We start from the raw sequence: 11,273 nt of genomic DNA, 5'->3' as shown, positions 1-11,273 counted from the left end.
TTTTTCTAGGCGCCTGGGAACGGTGCTCCCCTGGAACATGGTCACTGCCAATTAGTGCAGGGAATTATGTTAGTCAGCGGATGGTGTTTGGAAGATAGTTGAGGATTTTGCGGGTGAAGGGTGGGGGGAGTTGGACTAGAGGGCTAGTATGGAGTAGGCCAGGGTTGTGAAGTGTGTGAGTGTAACTGTATTTTTCCTTGGTGTGTTTGTAAAATATTTGGGTGCTCTTTGTAGTTTGTAATGTAATGATATTTTTCGATTTCTGTTTTTGTGCCTAGGTGTGGAAGTGGACAGTCTGTGAAAAGGAGTGGAGCTAACTCCTTTTCTATTTCAGAACAGGGCTTGTGGAGGTAATGTCACCTCGGGCAGTAAAACTTCTGGATGTGCAACAATGGAGATAATGGCAGTGAGGAATGTGGAAAAGACTGATACGTTGGAACATGGTTTGTGAACTCAGAACATGGTCTGTAAACTTTGTATTTAAATACCATGTGAAACAATAATAAAAAGGAGTAGGATATGGCACTGTCCCTGTGTGTAATTAAGAAAAAAAATAAAACATTTACTTTTATGGTGGAAGTCATTTTATATTGCAATTTTTGAATTTGCTGTTGTACAACTGTATTGTAAAACTGTATTGTAAAAATGTAAAGTTGCTATTGTGAAACTGTATTGTAAAACTTGAACACTGGTATAGCGAAACTTTGCAGTTGCTTTTGTGAAATCGTGTGGTGAAACTTGAACGTTGCTATCCTAAAACTGTACTGTGACAGTTGGACGTTGCCACTGTGACACTTAAATTTAAAACAAAAGAGCAGTAGCAGATGGTTCAGGCTCTGGGAGGAAAGAGTTATAAAATGAAGGTAAAAATTTACTCCCACGGCAGAAGCCATTTCCTACTGTAACTTTGCAGTACTGCTGCACTTAACCTTAGATTTTGCAGTACTATAGCGCTTAAGCGCAGCAGTACTGCACAATCTGAACTTAACTGAAAATTAGCATTACTGCTGCGCTTAAATGTAATTTTAAGTTTAAAAGCAAACATTAAAAAAAAAAAAAAGCAGTAGAAATTGGTAAACTCCCTGGGAGCAGAAAGTTAAAAAAAAAAAAAAAAAAAAAAAAACAGGAAACACTTGCTCCTGGGCAGGAAGCCCATTTCCACTGCTGCACCAAACTTACATATTCTTAATATTTTTTTTTTTATAGATTATCTCCACTTTCCCCACCTACCTACCACTTAATGAGGTAAGTCCACCCCCAAGCACCCACCCCTGGTGTTAGTGGGCTCCCCCAGCACCTGCCCTGGGATTAGCAGGCCCTGCCCCAAGCACCAGCCCCCTAATTAGCAGCCCCACCCCCAGTAGGTAATCCTTCCCCAACCCCCACCCCCTAATTAGGAGCCCTGCCCCCACTACCTACTCCCTCCCTGAGCCCCACCCCCTACTTTGCACACCTCTACACCCCCCCCAATGCAATAATTAAAGTAAGCTAGAACTCTCCCCATAGTAATCAATTAGGGTAATAGCTGCCATGTGCCCCACCCCTCCAGTTTTAGTTAGCTCAAGGTAGGGTTAGGGTACCATTGGGACCCAGAACCCCACCCTAACCCTACTGAGGGGGTACCCCCACATTACACCCCCTAGTGCTCTATGGTAAGGGGACCTCTTAGACATAGAACCCCACCCTAACCCCAGTGGGGGACCCCCACTTAGGGCCCCCAATCTGTAGGGTTGTGGTTAGGGCTCTGCAGGGCTATGGTTAGGGGGGGTTAGGGGTCCCTGCGTTTGCAGGCACTCTAGACCCCAGGGACCCCTAACCCCAGACTGCCCTAACCCTACCTTGGGGCTCCCTGGCTACAACCCTAAACACCCATAATCCTAGCTTTGCGGAACCCCAGGCTGCACTACCCCATGTCCCCTGGAACCCTAGTCACTGGAAACCCTACTGTAGAGGAACCCTAATTAGGGTTACACCAAGTGGGCGGGGCCTCACTGGAGAGCAGTATGAGAGGTGGGACAGAGCCCTGTGGTGGCTGGATGTGGGTTAGGGATTAGGAGTTAGGGGCTAGGGTTAGTCTTAGGGCTGTTACTGGTTAGGGTCAGAGTAGCGGGTTAGGGGTTATGGGGTCAAAGGTCACAGGGTCAAGGTCAAATATCATGGGGTCAAAGGTCATGGGGTTAAGTCAAAGGTCACTGGGCTCAGGTACCAAAGGTCAGAGGGCCAAAGGTAATGCTGCCAAGGGCTAAACTTCATGGAGGTCAGGGGTCCATGCTCACAGGTCAGGGGTCAAAGGGTTAGGATTAAGTTGTCAGTTTATGGTTAGGGGTTAGGGTTTAGGATTAGGATTACGGTGTCAGGTTAGGGTGTTGTGTTAGGGTTAGGCTTAGGGGTTAGGGTGTTGGGTTAGGTGTTAGGGTGTCGGGTTAGGATTTAGGGTTAGAAGTTAGGGTTAATGTTAGCATATCACGTTACGTGTTAGGATGTCGGCTTAGGGTTAGAGCCATTAGGGTGTCAGGTTATGGTGCCGGTTTAGGGGTTAGGTTGTTGGGTTAGGGTCTTGGTTTACGGTATCGGGTTAGGGTGTCGGGTTAGGGTTAGGAGTTAGGGTAAGAGTTAAGGTTAGGGTTAGGACTTAGGGTTTGTATTAGGTTAGTTCTAAGGGCTAAGGTTAGGCTTAGGGTTAAGGTTGGGTTAGGATTAGGGTTAGGGTATGACTTAGGACTGGGGTTAGGCTTAGGGTTAGGGTTACAGTTAGGGGTTAGGGCTAGGGTTAGGGTAAGAGTTAGGGTTAGGAGTTAGGGTTAGGGTTTGTATTAGGTTAGTTTTAAGGGCTAAGGTTAGGATTAGGGTACGACTTAGGGTTAGGGTTTAGGGTTAGGGGTTAGGGTTACGGTTAGGGTTAGTGCTAGGGTTAGGGTAAGAGTTACGGTTAGGTTAGGGTTAGGAGTTAGGGTTAGGGTTTGTATTAGGTTAGTTTTAAGGGCTAAGGTTAGGCTTAGGGTTAAGGTTGGGTTAGGGTTAGGATTAGGGTTAGTCTTAGGAGTTAGGGTTAGGGTGTTAGGGGTTAGGGTGTCGGGTTAGGGGTTAGGGCCCTGTCTTCCCTATTCCGCATTCTGGTCCCTCCCTGCCCCTCCCCGCCTCTCCCCTGGTCCCCTCTCTTTCCCACACCACTGCCTTTTTTGTTTGTTTGTTTGTTTGTTTTTCTTTCTTCCCTTGTACCCCTGATACTGAAAAGCCAGTCGAAGAAACTCCCTAAGACTCGTTTTGGAGTTTTAGAAAGCAGGCATTCTTCATTGCAGCGCTGGCTGCACGGGGGATAGTTCCACCTAGCGTGCATGCCACAGCTTTAGCACAAACAGGTTATACAGAATAACTAATTGCATGTTAATCAGATTAGTATACATATACATAAAAACGACGGCAACCGATTATCATAGTACTGCCTACGTCCGATCACGTGCAATGAAGGATCCATTTGAGACGAAGGGCTGCTTTTGCAACCACCGACCCATCTGAAGTTCTTGCTGGCTGTCCTCGAAGTCTTTATTCTTGTCCTTGTTCTTTGATCTTGAAGCTTAACGCAGGTTCAATCACACGTGGTCAGTTTCAGCATTGTTCTCATCCAGTGTACAGGAACATCTAGTCATAAGAGCAAAGAACTGCAAAACTTAGGAGTACCTACCTCTGCTAGTCGATTGCTTGGCTATACTTTTGTCTATTGTTTCATTCGTAGTGTTAGTGTAAGATTTCTAATAATTATTTACCAAATCTCACTTTTGCAGTCACCTAGCAGCAAACCAGTTTCCACAGCTGGTACAAAATATTAAAACCATCCCAATATTTAGACGTGCCATACAGAATGTATGGAAATAGGCTATCAGAGGTGTCCGAGGGGCAGAGGGAGCGCCGGGGGGCGCCCCGAGCCCCAGAGCAGACTCGCTGGCAGGACTCGATAGGCACGCGACTGACTGAATAAACGCTGGCCGCCCGTCCCCTTTGCCCTCCGGGCTGCGTTTGCGCTCCCTTTGCACGAGTGGAGGGGCCGTGAGGGAGCCCAGGGGAGGAGGAGGTGAGGCGCTGGGGGGGTCGGGCCGTGTCCCCCCTGTTCCTGCTGGGCTCCAGCTGTTGCAAATATTCCGGTAAAGAAATCAAAATTTAATCACATAGAAGAGTTAGGTTTGATTAAGAAGTAAAATTGTGAAGCATAACGTATAGGATCGTTAAGTTTGAAACGTAGCCATAGAAACTTTAGGAGGAGCTGTGTTACGCGTGACTCTAGGAACCTTAATATTGTTAAAGTTTGAAAGAGCTAACCCTAGAAACCTCACCAGGAAGTTACTGGTTCTCCTACCTTCTGTTTCAGGAAACTAAGGAAACCGTCGGGGACGCCAGTTTGCTGCTTGGAAACCCCCTTACCCTTCCCATCTCCATTTGAGGATCGAAGATGCCAGTCAGCAGAGCTAAGTGTAACTGACCAATGATTGTTTTTAAATAAGAATATTGATAAGGTTATATAATCAAAGGACCGATCATTATAAAGGTTAAATTTAAGAACGAGCATAGTATGCATTTTTACGGAAGGAGCTTAGGTAACAATGACCTGACAGGAAAAGTCTGTAAAAACTGATGGATTTTGATACTAAGCGGGACACGCCTTTGGAGGAGCGATCCCCCGTGTCCCCAGCGCTGCGATAAACAAAGTGCCCGCTGCTTAACTTCAGGTTGGTGTTAAGGAGTTTTATTCCGGATTTCGGGAACGGTTTTGGCGACCCAGATGGGACCTTGCGAGTGAGACTGGACGAGATCGAGTGTCGATCGAACTCCGGCCGGCACCGAGGTATTCTCGGGGAGAACCGTCACCCTCGACTCGCAAAGCTCCTCGCAGCGTTCCCTGGAAAAAAAGGTAAGGCGCCGCTGCTTTGGAATTTGTTTGGAAAGCCTGCCCGTGAGGCGCGGCGAAAGCTTCGCAGGGTTGGGGCTTGGAGGGTACCCGTCTGCAGTGGAAGCCTAGGCGTCTGCCCGTAAGTCATAAGCGAAAGCTATTGCTGGGTTGGACTTTGTGTATTATTTGGGACAACTGTCATTTGCATTTGTTTGGTATTTGGTATTTGAATGTATAGAAGTATAAAGGCATCAGCAAAATTGTTTAAGAATAAGAGTGCAGGAAATGGAACCGCTGATGAAAAGTTACCAAAACCATCACCGTTGGGACGTTTATTGGCACATTGGGGTGAATTGCAGGAAAAATGGTAAACAAACAGAACTTTGAGTTACAATACTATATTGCAATTACTGTTGTTTTGTAGGAGAGAGAGAGTAAATGGAATAAAGTGCCATAGGTAGATTTGTTCTTTTTAAGTGAACGTATCTGACGGGGAGTCTCCCAGCAGAACCTCTGGTTACAGCTAAACCGGGAGAACAGAAAATGGAATTTGAATTGACACTAGAGTCACCTTTTCAGTTTTAAATACCTTAGAGGGAGAGTTAAGTTTTGAAGAAATTGGTGGTGTCGGTGCAACAAGTGAACGAGAAACTAGACCCTTCTTTAAATCTTTAACAATGAAATTAGGAAAGCAATGGGTCACTCAGCAGTTTTTGTATGTGCCAGATTCTCCTAAAACCCTGTTAAGGAGAGATCTATTTGAGAACTTAGAGGCAGAAGTTAAATTAAAAAATGGAGAGATTAAAACTTCAATTCCAGAAACTAAACGTATCGAAGCAGTGGCTTTGTTGTTAACAGGATGGTTACCGAAAGCAGAAGATTATACCAGTCAAAGTCTAATGCTGTAATTCCAATCGTCTGGACTGGGAAGTTCCTGGTAAATCCAAAAAGCAGAACCTGTGAGAGTTGATTTAAAGCCAGGATGGAATCCGGTAAGAATTAAACAATACCCCCTGAGACCGGAAAGTCGGAAAGGGTTAGCAATGGTAATACAAACATTTTTAAGATACAAATTGTTAATAGAATGCGAATCCAGATATAACACCCCGATCTTGCCTGTTAAAAGGCTAATGAAAAAGATGGTAGATTAGTTCAAGACCTCCTCAGAGCAATAAATCAAATAGTACAAGATATTCATCCGGTAGTAGCAAATCCTTATACTTTGTTAGCAACCCTAACGGAGAAACAAGAATGGTTCACAGTGTTAGACCGAAAAGATGCCTTTTTCCGTATTCCCTTGGATCCCAGTAGTCAAGAGGTTTTTGCTTTGGAATGGGAAAATCCTGAGACTGGGAGAAAAACACAATATACGCGGACAGTCTTGCCTCAAGGCTTTAAGAATAGTCTTACCATTTTTGGAAATCAATTGGCACGAGAATTAGAGATTTGGAAGAAAGAAAATAATCAAGAAATCTTGCTGAAATATATGGATGATCTGTTAATTGTAGCTGAGACGGAAGAACAATGCACAAAGCTAACTATTAACTTTTTGAACTTTTGGGGAATCGGTGGATATCGAGCGTCAAAAGAAAAAAACCCAAATAACCCAGAAAGAAGAAACTTATTTAAATGAGTTTTAAAATCCTAAAAGGACAGAGACAATTGGGAACTGGGAGAAAAGAGGCAATTTGTCGTCTCCCCGAACCTAAGACGAAAAAAATTAATGACGAGCGTTGCCGGGAATGGTCGAGTGGTGTCACCTGTAGATTATAAATTGTGGCTTGCTGGCCCGACCTTTATAGGAGCAGCTCAAAACCTCAAACGATGGATTGGACCGATGCCGAGAAAGCTACTTTCCAAGAACTGAAACAGGCTGTAAGAGGGGTGCCAGCCCTAGGCCTGCCAGATCTCACAAAGAAGACACTTGAACTTTTTGCTCGTGAAAGAAGAGGTATAGCTCTGGGTATCCTGGCCCAATACGTAGGGCCAAGTGGGCGAGCTGTGGCCTACTTCTCGAAGCGATTAGGTAATGTGAGTCTGGGATGCTCTGGTCGTCCGAGAGCCGTCGCTGCAACTGTGCTACTGATCCAGGAAGCTCGTAAGTTCACCTGAGGACAAAGGATTAGAGGACAAAGGATTACTGTACGTTTCCCATATGATAACTGTTGTGCTAAAACAGAGAGGGGGGCATTGGGTATCCCCTAGCAGGATGCTGAAATACCAAGTGGTGTGGCTGGAACAAGATGATGTTTACCTAAACACTACTACCACCGTTAACCCTGTTGCGTTTTCAACAACCGATCAAGTTAAAGGAGGAGAACTGGAACGTGACTGCTTGCAGACAATCGAAAGAGTTTACTCCAGCTGACTGGATCTCTGAGATGTGCCGCTAGAAGAAACAGATTGGGAACTGTATGCCGATGGAAGCGGTTCCATCTGTGAAGGAAAACGTTTATCAAGATAGACAATAACTACTGAGGAGGTAATTGTGTTGCCAACTTTGCCTTCGACGATATCTGCCCAAAAGGCTGAATTGATAGCTCTCATTCGAGCTCTGGAACTAAGTCAAGGAAAGCGAGTCAACACTTTTGGACAGACTCAAAGTATGCTTTTGGAGTAGTACGTGCGCATGGAGCGATACGGAGAGAAAGAGGACCGTTGCCCGCGCAAGGAACCACCATTCAGCACGCAGAACAAATACTGAAATTGTTAGAAACCATTCAAAAACCAACAGCAGTCACGATAATGCACTGTAAAGCACATCAGTTAGGTAAGACCGGTCCGAACGCAGGTAACCGACTGGCCGATAAAGCTGCTAAAGAGGCTGCGGAAAAAGGCATCCTAGCACTAGTTCCAGAGAAAAGTATAAAATTGCCTAAAGAAACTCCAAATTATAACGAAAAAGATGAAGAATTAATTATTAGATTGCAGGCTAACAAAATGAAACAGGATAGGCTGTAACACCGACAGGTCAAATAATAGTCCCACCCACAATAATAAGAGAAATTGCCCGAGCTGAACATCACAAAGTATATCGGGGAACAGAAAGTGAAATACGACAAAGATTGTTTAAACAATTAGAAGCGGATGTGAAATTTATGTATAAAAATGTCCCCGAATCAGTAATAAGATCATCTTTGGGATTATGAAATAAGGAAATTTTTTAGGAGAATATTAGCAAATTGACTTTATAGAATTGCCTTGAAAAGAAGGATCTATCCTAGTTTTAGTTGATATCTTTACTGGGTGGCCCGAGGCTTTCCCTTGTCGCACCGAGAAAGCAAGGGAAGTAGTCAAAGTCTTGCTCAAAGAGATAATACCAAAATGTGGGGTGCCTGTAAGAATGTCATCTGACAATGGCCCTCATTTTATAGCAAAGATTATGAGACAAGCTGAGCAAAGTATTATCTATAGATTGAGACTATCACACCCCATACAGACCACAAGCGGGGGGGGGGGGGGGGGGGGAGGGAGGGGGGGAGAGAGAGAGAGAGAGAATGAACTATACCCTTAAGCAACAGTCGAGTAAAATTTGTCAGGAAACCTCACTCCTCACGTGGGTTAAAGCATTACCCATGGCTCTATTAAGAATCAGAGTATAGCCAGAAGAGAAAGAAAATTTAAGTCATTATGAAATGTTTTATGAAAGACCATATCAAGAGTCCTATGTTCTGAGTATCTTGAGTGCCTTTGGAGATAGGTTTTTAAAAGGTGTTATGATTTCTTTAAGCAATTCTTTTCAAGAACTTTGTCAGTATGTCTCCACAGCTGGACCCTTAGAATTGGACGTAGCAGCGCATCCCTTCCGACCAGGAGATTGAATGTATGTAAAATCACTGAGAAGTGGAAAGGACCGTATCGAGTCATTTTAACAACCCTTATAGCGGTAGAGGTCTGGGAGAAGAACCTTGGCTTCATTATTCAAGAATAAAGAAAGCACCAACAAGAAATTGGAAGTCTAAAGAAACTGGCCCTTTAAAACTGAAAATCTATAAGTAAGTTTCACATTATCTATTTGGGAAAACAGCTGTGTAAAGTTTATACTGTTGGGGTTGCTATTAGAATATTGTCGAGGGCAATAATCTTTTTGTGTGTTTAGAGGGTGTATGTATTTTTTTTTGAGGGGTTCCAAACATGAGATAAACAAAATGAAACAATTATTGTTTGAGCTGTGTTAATCTTGATATTAACCGTTTTTGTAATTTGGTTTAAAAAACCAAAAATCTAGTTTTGTAACTGATTCAAAGTTTTGTAAAGACACAAAATTGAACCTCAGTAACAGCCTGCCTTCCGATTCCAAAGTCCGATGAAAATCTAGTTCCGTGGAGAATACTGACATTGAATTTAACCAAAACTTGAGAAAAGATGCAGAACAATGAGAATCATTTTAGCAAATTAAATGGGATGGATTTAAAAGGCAATTATTTTTTTTTAATTTGAAAGAAGGAATTAGAGCGTTGTGAATTATAACATTACCAAACCATCCACCTCATGGACAAAAGAATTAATTTACTCGCCCTTCGGGAGAAACTTGTACAGGCAGCCCTTGGGGCTGTCAGTTGCCAAAACCGTAGCGACAAGTGCAGGAAGGAACTTGGGATCATATTTAAAATATAAAACGATGTTTAGAATTTCCTGGAGTTCCAGGATCCTTGTTAGAGCCACCCAGAGTCGGGACCGTCTATGGAAATTTAGACTGGTTTAGACAACCAGAGAAAAATCACACATCCTAAACAGAGCTGAATGAAGGTTTATACTTGCAGCTCCTCTGACCCCAAACTCCAACGACTTTCTCTAGTAGCTAAAGCTCTCAGATGGGGATGTGTTTGTAGAAAGTATAATAATATTTTACATGATCTTTGGTCGCCTCTTAATAACGGAAAACATTTAGCTTGGAGTTGACTGTATTAAAGGACAGGTGAAAAGTTCAGGGTTAACTGTTTGGGTGACTAGTGATGATATATGATCCACTCACCTTTTCATGAAGGAGAAAGGCAAATCGTGGACTTCAGCCTTAATAACTCTCTCCTCTCTCTGGAAGAAATCTCCCTTGTGGCCTCGCTGGTGGACCCGGGTAAATGGAGAAGATGATACCTGGCAATCGCCAAGTCTTAGAACTAAAATAAGATGGGTATTCAAATCTGTATTTTGACCCCAGTTAACACCCCTTCCAAATGAGATGACTCTTGCCACCTTTCATTCAATCGAGGAAGTGCCTGCTGCTTAACTTCCCATGGGTGTTGAGAAGTTTTGTTCCGGGTTTCGGTCCCCCAGCTGCGGGCCGGGGCTGGAGGAGCCGCAGGTGCGGGCAGTGAGGCTGCTGGGGCCGTCCCCTCCCTGGAAAGGGGGGGCTGCCGGGGGAGGGGCCGGGGCGGGGCCGGTGGGAGCCGAGGCAGGAGCGGAGCGGAGCGGTGGCCGGGCTGCGGCTGCCCCTCGGGAGAAGGTGAGCGGGGCCGGGCGCCCCTCGGACGGCGAACGTCGGAGGCGGGGGTGGCCCGGGGGAGGTGGGGGCCGCCGGTGCAGAGGCCGGGGGGGAGCCCTGGGGGCTCACAGGGGGCTGGGACCACGTGCGCGCGGGGGGGGGGGGGTGGGCTCACAGGGCGGCTGGGAGCAAGTGCGCGCGGGGGGGAGGGCTCACAGGGGGGCTGGGAGCAAGTGCGCGCGGGGGGGGGGGCTCACAGGGGGGCTGGGAGCAAGTGCGCGCGGGGGGGGGGGGGGCGCAGGGCGGCTGGGACCACGTGCGCGCGGGGGGGGGGGTGCGCTCACAGGGCGGCTGGGAGCAAGTGCGCGCGGGGGGGCTGGGAGGAAGTGCGCACGGGGGAGGGGCTCACAGGGGGGCTGGGAGCAAGTGCGCGCGAGGGGGGGGGGGGCGCAGGGCGGCTGGGACCACGTGCGCGCGCGGGGGGGGGGTGCTCACCGGGCCCCGTGGCGGGGCTGCGCAGCCGGCCGGCGGGTTCCGGGGAAAGCCCCGAGGAGGACGGCGGGGTCTGTGTGGGACGCACGGAGCGGCGGCGGCGGCCGCTGCCCGGAGCCGGAGCCGGGCGGGGGGGTGCCGCGCCGTGCCGGAGCCGGGCGGCGAAAGCGCGCCGGAGCTGCCCGGAGCGGCGCTGGGGGCTCGGCGGGAACTGCGGCTGCGCCGGCGTGGGGGTGGGCGGAAACGGAAGCGGCTTCCCCTCGGGGTCAGGCAGCAGGGCGGGCTGCCTCCCGGGGCATGCCGGGAGCTGTAGTTTTCGCGGACTCGGCGGCCGGGCGGCAGCGTGGCTCTCGGGCGCGGCGTAGTCCTTGCTGCCGCCGCGGCCCCCGGAGTCCGACCAGGTCAGACGCAGGAGCGTTGCCGGTTTCGTGTGGTTTTCCGCGGGCTTCCCGCTGCACCCGCTCCCCGACCAGCCGT

The 11,273-nt window shown here is 47.4% G+C and overlaps 1 long non-coding RNA gene across 1 annotated transcript; it reads right to left on the bottom strand.

The window, feature by feature from the left end:
• Positions 1-4,689: 4,689 nt before the first annotated feature.
• On the bottom strand, positions 4,690-10,966 carry LOC142028040 (uncharacterized). The gene is made up of 3 exons (XR_012649363.1): positions 10,800-10,966; positions 9,858-9,999; positions 4,690-4,891 (listed from the first exon to the last, which is right to left on the bottom strand). It is a non-coding gene; the product is annotated as an uncharacterized LOC142028040 (long non-coding RNA).
• Between the last annotated feature and the right edge of the window lie 307 nt (positions 10,967-11,273).

Source organism: Buteo buteo, unplaced genomic scaffold (assembly GCF_964188355.1).
Source record: "Buteo buteo unplaced genomic scaffold, bButBut1.hap1.1 HAP1_SCAFFOLD_113, whole genome shotgun sequence".
Lineage (NCBI taxonomy): Eukaryota > Metazoa > Chordata > Aves > Accipitriformes > Accipitridae > Buteo > Buteo buteo.
Note: the sequence above shows the minus strand (reverse complement) of the source record. Positions and strands in the feature narration are given on the sequence as shown.